This window comes from Catharus ustulatus, chromosome 1 (genome assembly GCF_009819885.2).
Source record: "Catharus ustulatus isolate bCatUst1 chromosome 1, bCatUst1.pri.v2, whole genome shotgun sequence".
NCBI classification, from domain to species: Eukaryota; Metazoa; Chordata; class Aves; order Passeriformes; family Turdidae; genus Catharus; species Catharus ustulatus.
Genome location: NC_046221.1, coordinates 10,562,517 through 10,576,778, shown reverse-complemented (window position 1 = coordinate 10,576,778; position 14,262 = coordinate 10,562,517). Strand labels below are relative to the sequence as shown.

The 14,262-nt window shown below is 41.1% G+C and overlaps 1 protein-coding gene across 1 annotated transcript in view; it reads left to right on the top strand.

The window, feature by feature from the left end:
• The window catches only part of ADARB2 (adenosine deaminase RNA specific B2 (inactive)), a 303,805-nt gene that overhangs the window by 159,649 nt on the left and 129,894 nt on the right, over positions 1 to 14,262 (top strand). The gene's annotated exons all lie outside the window — the stretch shown is intronic.

Genomic DNA, 14,262 nt, shown 5'->3' with positions numbered 1-14,262 from the left:
GTAGCCTTCTTTTCACCTGCTAACAAGCATCTGTCAGCTGGCTGTATGGATAAGCAGGACGTGGATTTGCTTGTAAATAAATTGTGAAAATCATGTGGTGCAGCTCTTCCCTCTGCAGGATAGAAAAGAAGGGGAAGGATCCCTTCAGGAATTTATTTCAAGAAGTGTTTCAACTTGGATATAAACTAAATTCGTGCTAACCTAGAACTTTTACAGCCTCTCTAATAAGTGGTCACCATTTATGTCAAAGCTTTTAAAACATAGAGGCCATTGGAGAATTAAGAAAAAAGGGGGAAATGGAAAGTACAGATAACACAGGTTTTGTTGAGAGGATTCTAAGTGCTCTGGTTTAGGCAAAAGTTATTGATGCAAAAACGGGATTGGTTTTAATCATTGCAAAAGCAAAAAACATTAGGTAGAGAAAAATCAGTTTGGTCCTTCCTGGCGACCATCTCAAAGCTAATTCCAGACTGCACATTTTAAGATCTAAAAAACATGACTTCTAAATAGATTAGAAATTTTCCAGAAATTATTCAAGGCTCCGTGTTTAAACACTGGCTCCTGTTATGAGGTTATTGTGGCCCAAACTCAGATGATCTGCTGTGTCAGTGGTGTCACCAACCTTCTCCTGTCCCTCTCCTGGTGAGACACAACCCTGAGTGCCATTTGCCTTCTGCTGCTGGATTAGCAGGGGAATCAAATGTACTCCTGGAAACTGGTTCAGGTGCTGCCCTGAGCCCCAGATTTTTGTACATTTTGGAGGAAGTGACTGGAGCAAGGATTGTGCTCACTGTCTCTCCAAAGGCATTGTTTGTGGTTTAGGAAGGCCTGGATGCTGAAGAGAACCCAGAAACTTCGTGTCCACAGAGGAAAGATTCAAGTCTTTCCTGCTTTTCTTTAACCAGTCAAAATCTGAGGAACATCAACTGCAAGTGTGTCCCTCTAGGGAATCACCATGTGAGATAAAAAATAGGGGCTGCTGATACAGATTGCAGGCAACAGCAGTGATGTCATTTAAACTCTCCCTGTTGTCCCTCACCCCAAATGCCAACATGCAGTCAGTCACCTCAGCCTGCTTGGGGAAGTCTCCTCAAACCCCACAGGGAGCAGGCCCAGCCCTGGCTCCCAAGCACCCAGGATAAATGTCACATTTTCCAGCAATTCCTGCAGTCTCAGGGCTGCCAGACCTCTCACAGCATGATCTTGGGCAGAGGACATAGTATCAGGTATTGAACTAACCTTGGAGAACATGTATAAAACAAGAACAAAACAGAAGAGAAAAAGTAGCTGGGCCACAGAAAGATTCCCCAGTAATTTTCAAGTGTGATAAAGGCCTGGGAAGATCTGGCTCTGTTCTCACTATGGCTGGTGCCACCACTTCCACCCTGGCACCACTCCCTGCAGCCCATCTCATTGTTGTCCCATCACTCCAGACACCCTATTCATGAAATTATGGTTAAAAAGTAGGACAACAGGTTTCCAGCACCTGGTGGTGCTCCAGTGGGAAGCTTTCTGCCTAGGCACAGAATCCTTCCATTGCAACTTAGGAAAATACAATCCCATCACAAATACCAAAACAATCCCTGCAAGTCACTGCTGAGTGGTATTATCATTAATTGCAAGGAATGTTGCAAAAGCTCCTGGCTAGCTGAGGGAAAAACAGTTATATTCAGTTTTTATTTTATTTAAGGAGCTTTTCTTTTGGCAGGTAATGATCAGCTCTGCAAAGATAAAATGCTGTTTGGGTTATTGACAAAAGACAGATTTGAAGTCAGAAATCCAGTGTAAGCTTTTTTGTCTTTGTGCATAATAAAGTACTCTGTGGCTTCTTCCTTCATGGCAAGCTGCTGATCAACAAAACAGATGATAATAAAAATATTTACCCTAATAAATAGGAAAAATAGCTAAATGTCCATGTATTCTCACTAACCATGCAACTTTCTTTCTCATGATAAATTATATTCAAGGAAAAGTAAATATCAGGTATTGAAGGTTACTTTAAATAAATAGGTAATTTAAATGCAACAGTAACTTCCTCATTGCACAGTGTTTATTTTTAAAAAGACCGCTTATCAGGAGATGAACTCTCTCTCTTCTTTCAGAACATCTGAGGGCACAGATCAAGGTCACTAACTTTTAACAATTTGAATCAAAGTCTGTCCAGCCTCTTCTAATCTAACCGAAACCAAAGATTCCCTAAAAATTATTTCCCTTTTAGGGGGAAAATCAGCTGAGTTTGAGAAGCTGGAAATTGTAGATTTTTGCTTGCAGAATAAAAACTTTCCTAGTCTGCATCCATGGATGAATATTCAAAATTCAGGTAGATAATGATGGAGATCTAGAAGAGGTTTTGATAGACTGAAGATCCTTACACAAGTTCCATCATCCATAGTTTCAAGCTATTTTCTACCAAAAGTGGAGAGGGCAGCCTTCAACAGGACATATAATTTCTCTCAGGCTTACATGGGCTATAATTACTGTGGGTTTAATCCTACCTGCTTACCCAGGGCATGACAGGACTTTATTCTCTTGTATTAAATAATGTTTTATATAGATATAGATCAATATAAACACAGACACAAAGCATTATGTAACTTCACGTGGGAACCAAGGCAGTTTTCCCATTGGTTGAGCAGACTAACATATTCATCCATCATATTTTGAAACACCTTGTTAAAACCATTGTGGAAATGAAGTAGAAAAATCTTTGTAGAAATGAGGTTTGCTGTCTTGTGGAGGCACCAGTCTAAGCTAAGTCTCCAGCCAGGGGAAGCCTTTTTCCTTTATCTCATCTCATCCCTCCTTTGTCTTTTTCTCTTCTTTTTTTTTTTTTTTTAATATTAGAAACAGATCTGTGTTCAGTAGTACAGTATATTTGCTATTCAGATACTCATTTGCAATCACTTATCAGCTCAAGCAGCTCAGTGAGCTATAGGCATAGTTTATCTGAAGCTTATTAGGAAAACATAGTGCTGATACCCTGATAAGGCTTCACAGGATTTTTTTAGCTCTCCCAGGTGTATTTTTTAGCTCTCCCAGTCTCAGAGTCATCAGAGCTAAGCAGGAGGCAGGAGAGGAGAGCCATCCCTTGGTGGCTTGTGGGAGTGGAGCAGGGAAGGCTTCATCCTTTGCTGTGGCATTTTGCAGTGTCCCTCCAGACAGGTGGAAACAAACTTCAGGTAAAGCCTCACAAGTGAAAGATGGCCTTACCAACCTCAGTCTCGCACTGGCAGGGTTATCCCCCAGTATTTCAGCATTCGAGAACAATCAAGGTGATGGATCATCCTCTCAGGTGGAGCAGGATCCTGCAGGGACCAGCTGGTATTTGCAGCACAAGCTCTTTTGACCCAGCAACATCATCTTACAGGAGTGCAACACTTGGGTCATGCTTGGCCTTTTCTCATGGTTAAGACTTCAGAGGTAACATTAAATTTTCATCAGACACTTCAAGGAGGTGCCATTTGTACCTTAGTGAGTGTGAATTACCACATCCATGGCAAGTCAGATTCTTTGGGGTCATTTGCAAAGGGAAATGGGAGCTTGTTTTCCAATTCAAGTTCACTTTGGTTTTTGTTTTACCAGATATTTCAGAATCCAGAGGCTTCCTGGGTTGATTTGTTTAGATATGGTTTTATCAATGGCTCAGGTTATACACCACTCACTTGTTGTTATTTTAATTGTTATTTCCATTGTGGGGGATTCTGCCATTCCCCACACAACCTGTGGATGATTTAGCTGCTATTTCTGTGCCCTCTTCACTCTGCCCTTCCTCTTTTTAAGCTTTTTAAGGTCAGTAAAAACAGAGTTTAAACCCAACAGTTTAAACATTACTTATGTTACCAACAGAAACTTCATTATTATTTATGAACTTATAACTCTACAACTTCCCCTCAGATAATAATTCAACATCTTAGATAGGTTTTCTAATGCTGTTTTCATATAATTTATTGCAGTCTTGATATTATTTTACTATTACAATATAATATTACTCCCTACTTTGATTATAATGATTCATATTTCTGTTTCTAAAGGTGAGTGTCTGAGTAAGGCTTGGCAAGACATGAGCAGAGGAACAAAGTGTTTTGCAGTTTCATATTACTGTCAGGAGTTCACCCCATGGAAAATCAGTAGCCTTTCCTTTAAGGAGATTTTCTGGTTAATGATTTGCTAGAGTGCTGTTGATGTAGCCAATTTTTATTCCCTTAATGTTCCAAAAGATGAAACAAGAATTAGCACATGTAATTTCAACTCTTTTGAAGGAATTCACAACTCCTTCAAGCTTTTGTCTGCTACAGATTACAGTAATTTCACAATTATAAGCCGCACCATTTTGACTAAAATTTTGGTCCAAACCCAAAGTGCGGCTTATAATCAGGTGCGGCTTATATATGGACAAAGAACAAAAAGTTGCTGTTTTAGTTTGGAGGACAGGTGTCTGCTGAGAAAGGCAGGAACTTCTCTTTGCAATGGAGAATGTAAACACCCTCCCTCCAAATTATTGTAAATTTGAAATCAAGGGGCTTTCAGGTAAAAATATGGGAATTAGGAATAATAGTTCTTTACTAGGGAAATTAAAATAGAAATACAGTACTACAAAGAAACAAACTGCAAACCCTGACAAAGTCAGAGTACAACCTGACACCCCGTCAGGCAGGGTGTTGGCAGCAGTCCCATTAAATGGTGGCTGCATCCTCCTGCAGTGACAGATGTGGCTCAGTTGGAACAGTGCTCCTGTACAAGGTGCAGTTTCCCTCCGGAGGTCCAGTGGTGATGTGGAGAAATCCGGTTTTCCTCTGGAGTCCAGTGGAGAAAGGGGCTCCCTTAGTGTCCCAAAACCTCTGTTTTTATCTTGGTAAGAAATGTTGGGCTCTTCCCCCTGGCTGAAGCAACTTTTAATGGGATGGAGTAATTTTATCAGTCACACAGTGGGACTCAATGGCCATTAGCAGAAAATGATTCGCTGGAGGAAGGATGGGTTGTGAAAAGATAAAGAACAATGCCCTGCCTGGTTTCAATGGATGGCCCATTAGCAGAATATCTGTCGTTGAGATAAGGATCACTGCCCCCACCTGGTCTCAACAGATGGTGATAGAATAGATACCTTTTATCACACTCTGTATTGTAACGTGCGGCTTATAATCAGGTGCGGCTTATGTATGGACAAAGAACGAAAAGTTGCTGGCACCGGGAAGTGCGGCTTATACTCAGTGCGGCTTATAATCGTGAAATTACTGTACTTCTGTGCCCAGGTGGCAGATTATCAGTTACTCAGTTTCGTGCCAGAATAAGTTTCTCACTCTTTGCTGGGTTAGGAACTGGCTGGATGGCCAAGCCCAGAGAGTGGTGGTGTATGGTGCTGCATCCAGCTGGGGATCAGTCACCAGTGGTGTGCCCCAGGGGTCTGTGCTGGGTCCAGTCCTGTTCAATATTTTCATTGATGACATGGATGAGGGCATTGAGTCCTTAATTGGTAAATTTGCAGATGACACTAAGCTGGGAGCTTGTGTCCATCTGTTGGAAGGCAGGAGGGCTCTGCAGAGAGACCTGGAATGGTTGGATGAGGTTGAACAAGTTGAACAACTCCAAGTTTTGAGTCCTGCATTTTGGCCACAATAACCCCCTGCAGTGTTACAGGCTGGGGACGGTGTGTCTGGCCAGTGCCCAGGCAGAAAGGGACCTGGGGGTGCTGGTCAACAGCAGGATGGACATGAGCCAGCAGAGTGCCCTGGTGGCCAAGAAGGCCAATGGCATCCTGGCCTGGATCAGAAATGGTGTGACCAGCAGGAGCAGGGAGGTCATTCTGCCCCTCTGCTCAGCACTGGTGAGGCCACATCTTGAGTGCTGTGTCCAGTTCTGGCCCCTCAGCTCAGGGAGGACATTGAAATGCTTGAGCGTGTCCAGGAAGAGGCAATGAGGCTGGGGAGGGGCTTGGAACACAAACCCTGTGAGGAACGGCTGAGGGAGCTGGGCTTGTTCAGCCTGGAGAAAAGGAGACTCAGGGGTGACCTTATCACTCTCTACAGCTCCCTGAAAGGTGGCTGTGGTCAGATGGGGTCAGCCTCTTCTCCTGGCAGCACTGACAGAACCAGAGGACAGAGTCTCAAGCTGCATCAAGGGAAATATAGATTGGATATTAGGGAAACGTTTTTTATGGAATGAGTGATCAAGTACTGGAATTGTCTGCCCAGAGAGGTGATGGAGTCACCATCCCTGAATGTGTTTAAAAAAAGACTGGATGTGGCACTCGGTGCCACAGTTTAGTTAAAGCGTTAGGGTGTGGGTTGGTCTCGATGACCTTGAAGGTCTCTTCCAACCCAGAGATTCTGTGATTCTGTAGTTGGCATACAGAACTCCTGTCCTTCATCTCCTGGCCTGGCTCAGAGTTTGGGCACAGCAGGCTGGGATGAGTCCCACACACCCTACACAGTCTGACTGGCCATGGCAGGGACCACTGCTTCAGCTAATGGCCTCTGAGCTTTACAAAAACTGCACACAGGGGGTGGTGAGTCCATGCTACCTACATTCTGCAGTTTGTCTGTGTCAAAAGCTGAATGGTGGTACATCATTTTACCCCAATTTTTTAGTCTGAGCATTCAGACTGCTACCAACCTTCCTTTGTGCCTTGTGTGATAGTATTCAGCAATATGTTCTTTCCTCTGTCTGCAGTTAAGGATTTGTGGCAGCTGCTGGAGAGGTAGTGCTTCAGCATGAGCATTCTTTCTGCAACCTGTCCAGCAAGGCACCCTTAGTCTGTCAGAAAATGTGTATTTGTGTTCAGAAAAGTGCATCCACCATTTGTGGCTCTTTTTGACATGAAAAGTTCTGCTGAAACATTTCAGGAGGATCTTCTCATCTGCTGTGTCAGTGGAACTGTTTCTTTTTCTGTCGAGGTTCTGGCAATGGTACAATAAATACCCAGGCCCAGATGGGACAGAAAGATGTGGATGGGAGATGTCTGTGAAATCAGCAGGACCATTTCTTTGGGCATAACTCGTGTCAGTGCCATGTCTGGAGGAGTTGCTGCTCCTTGTCAGGAGGACATGGTCCAGTTCTTCCTCTGAAGGCAAACAGAGAGAATGATGACCTGCATAAAAAGAAATGCTCTGGTATTAAGTCAGACCACTAAGTCATTTCAAGATTTCTTGTGTTTTTCTCTCATGCAAGGAAACACTCACAGAAATCAAATGAAAAAAGAATGAACTTACAGGACATAGTGTGCAGTGCTCTCAGAGGTTTCTGTCACTGCTCCATGTCATACCACCATGTAAGATCTTGTTAGATATGTCCAGTTAATTAATAACCCCTCCAGACTTCTTAATCATACAAATAACAATTCTCTCTGCTGCATGAGGAAGGCAAATTAAATTTTCACTGTCCACATCTCTGAGTTCCAACTCCTCCACAATTTGCAATGCACATTTCTTTTCTTATTTACATAGTGGTTTCTGAAAATTAGCCCAATCACTTTTTGCAATCTAGGGCACCTGGAAGCATTCCTACTGGAGTTTCTGCTCTGTAGAGTTTGCCAGAGTGCCTCAAAATGTCCTGCTAGTGACCCAGATGACTTCTGACCTGTAACATGATGAGCACCTCCTGCCATTTGCCCTACTTAGCAATGGAAGGGAGGCAAGGCACTTTCCTCAGCTGTAGCAAAATCTGGTCAGAACTTGAGGATAAGTGAGACAGAAGTCCAGGAACACACTCATCATCATCATCTCAACTGCTGTTTAGGTTAAAATACTTCTTCAAATTCAAAGACAGAGGATATGAATGTAAATGAGGATTTATTATATGACATGTCTTATAAAAATAAGAATTGTATAATAACAATAAATTACCAGCAGCACCCTCTCCTAAATTATCCTCTCATTTTACAGAAAGTACTAACTTGCTTTGCATGTTTGCCCATTTAAGTAACTGGGAAAAAAACTACCTATTAAAGCAGTTTCTTGTAAGGGATATAATAGGAACCATACTAGGAAATGCAAATAATATAAACTGTGCACAAAAAGGGAGGGATGCCATTTTACATCCTTCTGAATTTCTAGAAACACAGGGAGTTCCTCCCCTGCACATTTGGAAAAAGTGATGTATGGGATTGATATTATTAACTGATAAATAACAAATGGAAGTAGAAATCCTTGGAAACAAGGGTACAGACTCATGCTTGTCTGCTAGACTTGACAGTTTGTGTGTAGCAGTGATTCAACTGACACCACCAAGCAATCTTAAAAACCAGGCTGTCACACCATGTAGAGAGAAGTTTTATTCTTTAAAGCCCTATATAGATGGAGCATTTGTAATGTCTGCCCTATTCAGCATTTTGTAGTATTTGGCCTGTGTTCACAGTAATAAAAAACCTTTTTTATTTCAGTGCATCATATTTTGTTAACACTATGCATAAAGTATGTTGAATATTGACCCTAAAATACCATAGTTCAATATATACTGTGCTAGAATACATCTTGTTACAGAAATATCCGATTAGAGACACATTTTGTTTGGAATTTGTATCTCATTTATCTTTTTTAATTTTATTTTTTTTCTTTTTCGGGCAATAAAAGGAGAAAATTGCATCTTAGCACACTGGTATAACAACATTTTATCTCAGAAATAGCCTGGCCTTATTCCAACAACTAGCTTTTACAGGGAGATATTATGATGTTAAATTCGGGTCTCCAGGTGAAAGTGAAAAGAATGATTTAGTTAAAATTAGATTGTTAATTTAAAATGGCAGCTAGGAATCTAAGGTTTGTTTAAGTTATGTTTCTCTCCCACCATTCAGCTGCTTTTAAGCCAAAATAGACTTTGCTGTGAGCAGGGAAGGAGTTCTTTTATAACATTGATCCTGCAGTAACAATTGCTACATCCCGGACCATTATGTTGTACAGACATATTCAAAACCCAGCAGCTTGATAATACTGAAAAAGTCTTGCTATTTATTTAAAGCAGGGCTGTTCTCTGAGGTTGCTGTTGGAAGCAGACCACGCTGTGCTCATGTGCAGCAGTAAGGATGGCTCCCTGATTTCACCCAGCTGATGATGCTATTAGCGGCCTGTATCCCATTTTAGCTTTTCTAGTTATATATGAGCATGAATTTCATGAAATTCAAAATTTCTGCCCTGCTGCAGAAAGACCTCAGGTCATTTGTTTAACTGCATGATTCTCCTCCCAGGGGAAAAATGGGTTCCAGCAATGAATCCCATGCCTGCCCAGTGTGAGAAGTCACACTCAGCCATCCCTGCTCACTCCTTTTGCACAAAGTGTTTCTTTTGAAACAAGGAAGGAAGTGGTGCCCAAGAACTAGTGGATTTTCCTTCTGATTCAGTGTCTGTCTCCTGGTCCTGAGCAGTACTAGGAGACACAATGGCACCATGCTGCACAAAGCAGAAATCAGATACTTAGTACCCCAGCCTGTACCTCGATTTTCTGTTGTGGAACAATTTTAGGCATTAGGGAGTATTAACATAGTTCAGGTTCAGGTATTTGTTTTGATGTCTGTTAGGTTCAAAAGTCCATATCTAACTTATATTCAAGATCTTGTGGCTCATGGTCTTTCCCTGATGCCCAAACCATGTAAAAGTTTATGAGTCTGTGCAACCTTTGCTTCAGCATAGCTGGATCTTTTTGAGCAAAAAATATTTATGATTAGAGATAAAAAAAGCATCCGCCTTGTATCCATCACAGCAACATTGATTTTGCAAGTGTATAGTCTCAGAAAACTTTCTCCTTCTTTCTTCTCTTCAGAGAGCCATACTCCACCAGCAGTATCCATCTCTGGTTTACTGTTGGAGCTCAGTTCAGTGAGATTTTGGCAGCACATTACCAACAGTGGAACTGTTAGGACAGACACTTCCTTAAAATTGATGTGAGCTGCAGGTATGGGGCTTGCACTCATTCCATACAAAGACAGATTTTGCTCTGTGTGTGTGCTTGTGGAATTTACAAAGTGTGGTTTGTGTGTGGACAAAACTGGTCTTGGTGAAAAGCTATGTGAGCCATCCTTGGCAGAATTCATCCAATTTTACTGCATAATAACCCTTTGGAAGCCATGAACATACAAAGGTACATAACATTATGGCCTTCAAGTTTTAATTTACCAGAAATAGTGCAGCTGGGAGTGGTTTTTCATCACATAAAGAGCAAATGTAAATAAATACTCTCAGCAAAAATAAATGTTTTTCCCTTCAGAATTTGTTGGGGTTTTTTTTAAGGTTCATCCTAAGCCTAGTTTTACTGAAACTTGAATACAGTTACATGAAAGTAGAAGTCGAGGCTTTTAATTTCTCAGTTTAACCGGAAAATATCCTTTTCAGATATATAACTTTAACATTTCTAATAGCAGACAGCTGAGTAGTTCATTCATGTGAATACAGAGCATTAAATCTTGCAAATGTATTTATCCAAATATGTAATTACCTTATTTTCCACTTTTTCTCAAATTTCATGGATGCTGATGTGGTGAGGTTAATATAAAGTGTTATGTAGCAAGAAATATGGAGCTGGATGTGCAATGTCTTCTCAAGGAACCTTCTCCTTGAAGGAGTATATAGTCAGTAATAAATCAACATGCTCCAGGGCTACTTGAAGCAACTGCATTTCCATCCCAGAATATAGAACCTTTTTATTTAAATGAAATAGCTGATTTAAAGGAAGAGTATAAAACTTGAAATGACAGTTAAGTCATCCCATCCCCAGGGGAAATTTAGATGTACCTGGATGCATTAAGAGTTCCAGCACTGATTTTTTAGCCCCTCAAAGCCATTGCAATTTAAGATATACAGTCTTGGAAGTCACAAACGAAGTGTTACTTCCCACCAGCATACCTGTCTTGAGAGATGGTAAAAGCCTGTCCACACTGCTGTCAATAACAAATTTCATGTCAGCTCTGGTATGGACAATGTTCCCTTGTGGCTGCTCTTGTAAGAACCTTAAACCTTAACAATTTAACTGTTTCCACAAAGACCATAGCAAAATTGCCTGGGCATGGACGTGGCAGTCCCAAAGAAGCACATGGAGGTCAGAGGAGCAGAGTGTTTAAATTTAAGTGCCTGTGTGTTACATTCCATATAAGAAATCACAGGATCAGCCCCCAGGTTCAGAGATACAAGTTAGGAAATGTGATATCAACATGTACCTTCCTCTGAACACTGTCATCCGTGTTGCAGCTGTTAATAGAAGAGACCTAGTGCTACCTACTGTGGCTTATTTTTCACCTGCCTTTATCAAATGGTAAATGGGATTTCAAATACCAGCCCTAGGTAGCTTGTCAGTGATCTCTGAAGCAGGAAGAAAAATCTTAAATTATAGTAACACATTAAGCTTCTTCCAAAATAGGTCTCATGCCTGTCTCAAAAATAGAGATCATTATTATGAAAGCTGCTGGTGGCTTCTTGTTGTGTCCTGATGCTGCCAACCTTCAGGAAATTTATGGGTGTTTCATAGAGGTAAGTGACTTAAGCAGAATAGCTCATATTTGCATAAAAGTATTCCTTCCATTCATAAAAGATGCTGAGAATTTTTCAGGATTTATGTCTGCAATAAATTGATGTTAGGTCAAAAGAGATTCTGATTGGTGCAGTGAACTTAACATTTCTCCCTGGCTTTAACAAATCATTGCAACCAATTCAGCTGGCATTGGTTTGGTCAATAGGACACATGCACCCAGTCAAGAAAGGAGACCCATGGGCAGAGTGAAAACCAGATGGCCACGGCAGCACAGGCAGGCAGAGCCAGCCTCTGCATCCCTTCCTGTTGCTATGTGTGGCTGCCTCTTGCAACATGCATTCAAATGTCACTTCAGGGTGAAGCTGGGAGTGACATTCAGGATATAATCCCTTCAGAGGTCAGGCTCAAGAGTTATGGATCGATTCTTGTTATTTTACACTCTCCACTCCCTTCCCAGGTCTCCCATCTCTTGCTTGGCCTGAAAGGTGAAGGTGGCGGTGAAGTAGGAAACTGCAGAAATGTGGCAGCTTTGAAAAGAAAATAAAAATCCAACACTGAGTTCCCCCATCATGCACCTCTTTCTGTCTGTGGTACTTTTGACTTTCTGTATTGACTGAAAACTGACAGAAGCAAAGGGCATGGTCATTTCCATAGGTGTTATAGTCCTTTTTCACAGCCAGCAGAGATTATAAAAAACCCTAACACACACAGTAACACCAGAATTAATCCCTGCAGGAAGAAAGGGTTTTCAGAAATCTCTGTCACATCAATTTTACACTAAGGCAAACAGAAGCAGACAAGTAAGGAATTTTCAAATAAAGTTTTATTTGTTTGACCCTGATGGAGTCAGTGTATGACATAGGGGGGAAAAAATCTGCCCAGACTTGTAATGTCCTATGAAGTTTAAATCAAATGATGCCAAAATTGGGTTGCCTTTCAGGTGCCTGGCTTGTGTTGTCTAGTTTTGGCTTTGATTGTATGCAGAATCAGTCAGATTCTCTCTAAATTGACTCTGATTTTCTGTTTCACTGAATGTAAAACATACAAAAGTCTCCTGCTAAAAGCTCTTCTCATCAGATTTCCTCCAAGACTTTGCAGTTCTAAAGAAATGGGATTTGTAAAAGAAAGACCTTCAGAGTATAGAGTGAAGGAGAAAAGTGAAGTTTCTGAGTTCCTGGGATTCCAACTGCTCCACTGGGGTTCTCAGATGAGATAAGAATTTATTTCTGGTGTATCCCCTGCTGAAAACCTGGGGAAATATAATCTTCCTATGTGAAGATCTCTCTTAAATTAGTGGATAGAAATCAGAGAGCCAAGGCAAAATACTTCTGCACATCTTACAGCCTTGTGCAGTTCTTCTCTATTAGCTTCTGCCTCAGACCCACAGTGCTTTTTATGGGCCCCTTCTCTGCTGCTTGAACCAGCTTTAGTTTGGGAACTTCTACCCATGGACATACCCAAAACCCAACTGGTCATGGTCCCAGGCAGCCTACTGTGCCAGCCCCTGCTTGAGCAGGGGAGCTGGACTAGGCACTCACCAGAGATCCCTATCAACCTCATCCAATCTGTGGTGAATCCTGCCACTACAAAGCTGATTTTCAAGCCAAGATCAAAAAGCAAGACACTCAGTTTTAATGTCAGGGTGGAAGAGGAAATAGTCAAAGCAGTTGGTTTGTTTTGAGTGCTACAAGAAATTAATTTTTATATGAATGCAAGGTGCATCACCACACTGCTGCTCTCCACAGCAGCTACATGTTCATTGCAACCATTTTTTAGAACATAATCTCATTTAGTGCACGCCACACCTCTGTGTTTAAGCAGCCATCTGAAAAGCCTAAATTGTGTGAGAACACTTCATTATCAAATTATACTTTATGTGAAACCAGCTACATTATGGGCTGTTTAGTCCTCAAATTATTCAGCTCAAAATGTGCTTTGCAGTCATGAAAGGCTGTCTTAATTTTTAAGGATTCCCTCAGCATATCTATTCTGGTTTACAAGCCTGCTTGATTTATGTGGTTTTTTCCACAGCAAGCTAAATGTCTGGCATACTCAACTTTAGCAAGGTTTATCCCACTAGAGACATGAAATGGGTTTAAGAACACAAGACACACTGGCAGTATTCTCATACTCTGTAATCTATGTGTTGGCAGGAATGAGGAACATCCTCTTCCATCACATCCAAATTCCAGTTCTGGGCCCAATACCTTCAGTGTCCAGCCACAGTGGGGGGACCTTCTTGCAAACAAGCATAGTCAGGATGATGATGCATCTTTAGTTTTCTTAGCTGTTACTCAATACCCTCCTGATTTTGGTTTAAATCTTTCATCTGTAATTCAGTAATTAACAGAGAGAAAGAATAAGGACAATTACAGAGTACTCTGGATCACAACACAGTATTTATTTTAGGCAGGACTCATGTGGGACTAGTGTTCAAAGCTTAGGAGCTCGATTTAGGCAATCAGAGCATTGTGAGGAGCTGGGAAGCACACATGATGTTATTATTGTTCCCATACAGATAAGGTGCTGGAGAAACAAGGTGTGGCTTGTTATGCAGATCAGCAGTTTCAAAGTATTATATGCCATTAAATAGAAAAGTATTTTCATTATTTTGAAATGGCTGGCATTAAGTGAAAGTTATGCTGGTATATTGCAGATCATTCAGATTAATTATAAGAATGCATGAATACTTAATTAAATACAAGCAGTTAAGTCCAGTATTTCTAGAAGTTATATGCACATTGAATGGTCATAGGAATCTTTCCACTGTTTCATAGGCTTTCTTATATTTTTGAAAGTTTTTTATGTCTATCA